This window comes from Chrysochloris asiatica, unplaced genomic scaffold (genome assembly GCF_000296735.1).
Source record: "Chrysochloris asiatica unplaced genomic scaffold, ChrAsi1.0 scaffold00230, whole genome shotgun sequence".
NCBI classification, from domain to species: Eukaryota; Metazoa; Chordata; class Mammalia; order Afrosoricida; family Chrysochloridae; genus Chrysochloris; species Chrysochloris asiatica.
This window is the reverse complement of record NW_006408748.1, coordinates 4,089,098-4,095,872: the sequence shown is the minus strand read 5'-3', so window position 1 is coordinate 4,095,872 and position 6,775 is coordinate 4,089,098. Positions and strand designations below refer to the sequence as shown.

The window sequence follows — 6,775 nt, the reverse complement described above, 5'->3', positions numbered from 1 at the left end:
TTGATGGCGTCAAGTGTGGCAGCAGTAGTGAGGTTGGCCCAGGATCAGACATTGTTTCGTTCTGCTGTGCATGGGGTCGCTATGAGTCGGTTCTGACTCGGTGGCACCTGACAACAACAGCTGCTTCTCTTCATTTTGAGATGTGCCACATTAGGAAATGAATGAAGGTCCTGAAGGCTTTTCTCCATTCATGTCGTCATAGTCAAGTCTACTTTGAAGAGGCAGTTCTTCCCCAATTGTATCTTGAGTGTCTTCAGACCTGGTGCTCTTCATCATATTTCAATATTCAATAATCTGGTGCTGACAGTGTTTATTGCTATTCATAAGGTTTTCAGTGACTAAACATTCAGAAGTAGTCCATCTCTCCTTCTTCCTAGTCTGTCTTTGTCTGGAAGCTCAGATGGAAACTGTCCACCATGAGTAACCCTGCTAGTATTTCAAATACCTGTCGTATAGCTTCCAGAATCACAGCAACACACAAGCCACCACAGTGCAACAAACTGACAAATGAGTGGTGGAGAAGAGGACTTAAAATATTTACTGGTTAAGATCAAAGACCACAGCCTTCAGGATGGATTGCACCTCAAGGTAAAGAAAACAATAATCTTCACCACTGGACCAATAAACAACATCAAGATAATTGGAAAGCAGGGACTTTCAGCACAATATGAGACTGGGCAGACACATTGTACAAACCCCCTACAGCAAAGGTATGAGAACCAGTCTGCCAGCTGCTCCATGAGAAAAAGTTGAGGCTTTCTGCTCTCGTAAAGTGTTAAAAGCCAGGGCCCCTGGTTAACTAAGGGCCCGGGTGAAGTAAAACCCAGGTGAGCTATGGCTCTGGCGAAGTATGGTCTGGGGTACGCTACAACAAACGCTGGGAGAGCTAAGATGCCTGGTGAGCTATGGCGTGATATCCAAACAAAAGAAGAGATATGGAAGTGTATTCAAAACTTCAGGCCTCAAGACAAAATCTCAATCACAGTGAAGGGTTTGGAGTTGGAGGTGGAAAGGGCATTTGCCACTGTTACTTTGAATCTGTGAATTATATAATTGTTCAAACCAAAGAAAGAAAGAAAAAAAAAAATCTATGGTGGTTGGAGTGGAGTGTGGAAGTAGGGTAGAGGAAAACTATTCATTTGCTAGAGAGCAGACATAAGTTGATACAGGTGACAGGGAAGACAATATATAAGAAGGTTAGCAGAGGAAAGATGAAGGCAGCAGGAAACACAGGGAAAAATATAACAAGTGAATCAAGGTAAATGCTGTTAACTGTTGGTACATGGAGGATATTGCAAACATGTAGCGAAGCAAAGTATATGATTTGTTCAATGTAAAACTGATTATCTGCTCTATAAACCTGCACTCAATTCACAATAAAAAGAAAAAAATGATTAAAGTTGTCAAAGATTTCAATTTGCTCGCATCAACCATCAATCCTCATGGAAGCAGCAGTCAAGACTTAAAATATGGACTGATAAAGATCAAAGACCACCACCTTCTGTATGGGTTGCACTTTAATGCAAAGAAAACAAAAATCCTCACCACTGGACCAATAAATGACATCACAGTAATTAGAGAAATGATTGAAGTTATGAATGACTTCATTTTTCTTGGATCCACCATCAATACTCATGGAAGCAGCAGTCAAGAAATCAAACGATGTATTGCATTAGGTCAATATGCTGCACAAGACCACTTTAATGTGTTTAAGAGCAAAGATGTCAGCTTGAGGACTAAGGTGCACATGACCCAAGCCATAGTAGTACATTCAATAGCCTCATATGCATGTGAAACCTGGCAATGAATAATGAATATCATGGAAAAATTGATGCATTTGAGTTACGGTGTTGGAGGAGAATATTGAAAGTACCATGGACTGCTAAAAAAACAAACCAATCTGTGTTGGAAGAATGCAGTCAGAATGCTCCTTGGAAGCCAGGATGACAAGGCTTTGTCTCTTGTAGTTCAGAGATGTTATCAGGAGGAACCAGCCTCTGGAGAAGGACATCATGCTTGATAAAGTGAAGGATCAGAGAAAAAGTGGAAGACCTCCAACAAGATGGATTGGTACCATGGCAGCGGCCTTGGGTTCAAGTGTAGCAACGATTGTGAGGTTGGCACAGGATCAGGCAGTGTTTCATTCTGTTGTGCATAAGGGCGCTATGAGTTGGTAACGATTTGATGTCACCTAACAACAGCCACGTAGTGTGACCTTACGCTGATAAAGTGGAGGGTCAGCAAAAAAGAGGAAGACCCCAACAAGATGACTCGACACTGCAATGGCCTTAAAGGTAACAACAATTGTGAAGATGGTGTATGACCAGGCAGTGGAGTGGCCTATTATGCATAAGGTATTATGTGTTAAGTTATAAGGAGTTGGAACTGACTCAACCACACCTAACAACAACAATTTTGTGACCCAAGGAAAGTCCTTTACATTTCTTATCTTTGACGTCTGCATCTGTAAGGTACAGAGGTGAATATTGGTGTTGGAGGAGAATGGTGTTGGAGGAGAATACTGAAAGTGCCATGGGCTGCCAAAAGAACCAATAGATCTGTGTTGGAAGAAGTGCAGCCAGAGTGCTCCTTGGAGGCCATGATGGCCAAACTTCGTCTCTCATACTTTGGACATATTGTCAGGAGGGACCAGTCACTGGAGAAGGATATCATGTTTGGTAAGGTGGAGGGTCAGAGAAAAAGAGGAAGACCCCCAGCGATATGGATTGACCAAGTAGTAGCATCAATGGGCTCAAGTGTGGCAAAAATTGTGGGGTTGGCCCAGGAACGGGCAATGTTTCATTCTGTTGTGCATAGGGTCGCTGTGAGTTGGTACTGACCCGATGGCACCTAACAACAACAACAAAGGTAGAGCAAGTAATGCCTACCTTACCAATGCTCGTGAAGATTTAGTATCCAGAACCGTCTCACGAAATAGCACCTGGAAAACTTTTATTAAAGTTCATATATGTGGTCTTGTTTTTCATCACTAAGTGATATTTTAAGGGAGCTGGTACAATTAGTCTGACTTTCAGATTTCAGACACATAAAGTCATGGTGAAAAAATGCAAATTCCTAGAACCCATTCTCATAGATTCTAAGTCACTAGGCCTAGGGTTTGTTGTTGTTGTTAAGTACCGTGGAGTTGGTTCTGACTCATAGTGACCCTGAGCAGGGTTTCTGAGGCTGCAGATCTTTACGGGAGCAGAAAGCCTCATCCTAGGAATTTGCTCCCAGGAAACCCGGGTGATTCTGTTATAGGCAGTTCAAGGGCCACAATTTATAAAACAATGGTAAAATGGTAAGAACATTGGTTTTCATTCTAGCTCTGCCTCTTACTGGCTATATATCCTTGGAAAAGTCATTTAGCTTTTCTTGATTTCTATTTCCTCTCCTGTAAAATAGCGTGATTGTCCTATTTATTGTACATGTGAATTGTGAGATTGTAATCACCTTTTTATCCTCCAGTGTGCATCTGACACAGTATCCTCTCCTTGTCCTCAGGGAAAATCCCAGTCTTCAGCAGGTGAGATGGGCTCCTCTGCAAAGCTGCCCTTCCAGCTCGTCCTTCAGCCATTCAGTCAAAATGCTGGTTTCCTCAGTCTTGAAAGTTCTTCCCTCCTTACCTAGCTTAGTGAAATCCTACTCAATCTTTGAAACGCAACTCAAGATGTCCCTATAAAAGCCTGTCCTGACATTCATATTAACTACTGTTGTCAGTTATGGTCGTGTCAGCTCTGACTTGTAACAATCTTATGTATAACAGAGGGAAACACTGGGGCAGGAAGCTTGCTTACGGAGTTGGGTGCTTTCAGGCACTTAATTGGGGAGCTAGGTTTGCTGGCACACAGAGCTAGATTCGAGTGCCTTCAGTTTGAGGATTATGGTGGCGTGGTGTGTCCTGTGGGCATTTCTTTATCAGCAGTTCTAAAAGAGCTTTAGAACATCATCCAGGCAGAGAGAGGTCTGCCCGTGGACAAGGCTGAGGAGAGGCTGTTCTGACTGGAAGAACTGTGCCCTGAACATTTTTGACCCTGAATTGTGACCTGTGAACTTCCCTACTAAATCTCATAGCTCTGAGCATGGTGTCTGAGTTCTCTGTGGTCTTTGCAATGAATCATTGACCCTAGTTGAGTACAGAGTGATGTGAGAAGGATGGTTGGTTTCTTTTTATTGTTTCAACTATATACTGAAAACAAGATTTAACGAGAGAGTCCCTAGCCCCAAAGTAGAACTTGAGCAAACAGTTGTGGGTTAGTGACTTCATGGTTACTATTTACTCTAATCATGGGGATAATCCAGGCTCCTGGTTTGTGGCCTCATTGTGGACATAAAGTATTGAAGGAAAGGTCTGGGGGTGGGGATGGGAGCATATAAAATCTCAATAAGCACTGTAAAACAAGTAACCATAGAGATATGTGTGTGAAAGAAGAATAGTAAAAAAATGTAGTCTTTGTTTAAGTTACACTGTGTAATATGATTAGAACATTAAATCAGACATGGTATAGAAAATTGAAAGTTGGTTATCTGGAGCTTTCTGCCAAATGAACTTAGAGTGATAGTTCTTTCCCCAGGGGGTAGAAAAGTATTTGAAATGTTTTTAAACTAGCATTCCTTGCATTTAACTCTGAGTATCTAGTGTATGTTAGCCAAGTAAGTGATCTAAATGCATTTACTTACTTCCTTCAACTTTATATGGAATATAAAACGATGTTCACTTCCTTGAAGTCAGTTAAGGAAACATAAAAAGTATATGAAACATAAAGAATGTTAACTTGTGTTTTTAAGTATCAGGATTTAGTTTCAAATCATTGCTGCTTAGAAATAGTATTGTTGGTTTTCTTTATAAGATGCAATTTTCTTCATTTGTATTCTATAGGGTTATCTAATGTTCTTATTGTAGTTCTCGCTTCCTAAGTGGTACCAGCAGTTTTTCACTAGCTACTAAAGAGACTTCTGATGTGGTGCTGTAGGATCAGTGCTGTACTGCAAAGTACAAGGTCAGTAGCTCAAGCCTACCACCTGTTCCTTGGAAACCCTACACAGGATTGCTATGAGATAGAATCGACTCCTCGGCACTTAACAACAACAATGACCTAAAGGGTGGTGATTTGAGCCTACCTAATGGTGCAGCAAGGAGCTCTGGTAGCATAGTGGTTACGAGTTGGTTTGCCAACCTCAAGGTCAGCAGTTCAAAACTACCAGCGGTTCCACAGCAGAAAGATGAGGCATTCTGCTCCCATAAAGATTTACAACCTCGAAAGTCTGTGCATGGTCACTATGAGTCGGAACTGACTCCATGGTACTTAACAACAACAACAATGGTGCAGCTGAAGAAAAACCTGACAATCTGCTTTTTTTGTAAATATTACAACTAAGAAAACCCCATAAGACATTTCTACTGTGTTACACGGGGTTGCAGTGAGTTGGAATCAACTTTATGGCAGTAGGTTTAGGCTTTCTTTTTCCTTTTTGGTGGGCCTACAGTCTACAAACCTAGCTCTCCAATTAGATGCCTTGAAAGCATCCCACTCTGCAAGCAAGCCTCCCACCCCAAATCACTCAGCTTTACCTGCTTCTTGGACTGGGAAATCCACTACTCTATGTCATCATCTGGCTCTTGGGTCTGCGGCTGCACCTCTGCTACTGCTCTGTTGCTCCTCCTGTGCACGACTTTCTGTCCATAGTTTTAGGAGGTCTAATGCACAGGGATCACGGACTCTTGCTGTGGCATCTTGGATTAACACTGAGCTATGAACCATAATGTCAACAGTTCAAATCCACCAGTTGCTCTTGGAAACTCTCTACAGGATTGCTAGAAGTTGGAACTAATTTGATGGCACTTAGCAATAACAACATAACTCTATGGCACTTACCAACAACAATCTGTATGCCTAACTTGGAATATTAGTGAATATATATATCCTTAGAGAGTTATGAGTCAGGCAAACTTTCAAACTGATGGTCAAATACTAGACCAATCCATCCACAAAGGATCAGGTGTGGTACAGATACCCAAGAAGGCAGAAACTCAACTAGGTGAGCACCATCCTCTAAAACTTGGTGAGAATTGATGTGTAGGAATGCTTCACATGTGCCATCAAGTGGATTCTGAGTCATGGCAGCCCCATGTGCTCTAGAGTACGACTTTACTCCACAGGGTTTTCTCAGCTGTTATCATATGAGAGCAGATCACCAAGTCCTTTCTTCAATAACTCCACAGGATAGGTTCAAACCAACCTTTCAGTTAGTAATAGAGCAAATCATTTGCACCACTCAGAGACCTCTTATGATAGAGTTCATATTCTTTTGCACAGATCTTGGAGACACGTGCTCTAAGCAATTTACAAAGAAGATGGTAAGCTGATAATGCAAAGATTCCTTTAAAAGAATGAAAGCATGCTTATGGGCTCTTTGATACAGGACCATCAAAGATTATTTAGTCACTGACAACCTCATGAATAGCAGAGAACACTGTCAGATATAGTGCTGGAAAATGAGCCCCTTAGGTTGGAAGTCGCTCAGGATGTGACTGGGGAAGAGCTGCCTCCTCAGAGTAGAGTTGACTATGATGACGCCAATGGAGTAAAGCCCTCAAGTCTTCATTTGCTGATGGAGCACAACTCAAAATGAACAGAAACAGCTGTAAACATCCGTTAATAATCGGAACATGGGATGTACGAAGTATGAATTAAGGAAAACTGGAAATTGTCAAAAATGAAATGGGGAGAACAAACAAGATGGCAGATCAGGTAAAAGTGCAGTGAGGAGCTCC

General features: G+C 41.8%; 1 pseudogene; it reads left to right on the top strand.

Moving 5' to 3' along the window:
• The window catches only part of LOC102839645, a 131,122-nt pseudogene that overhangs the window by 12,221 nt on the left and 112,126 nt on the right, over positions 1-6,775 (top strand).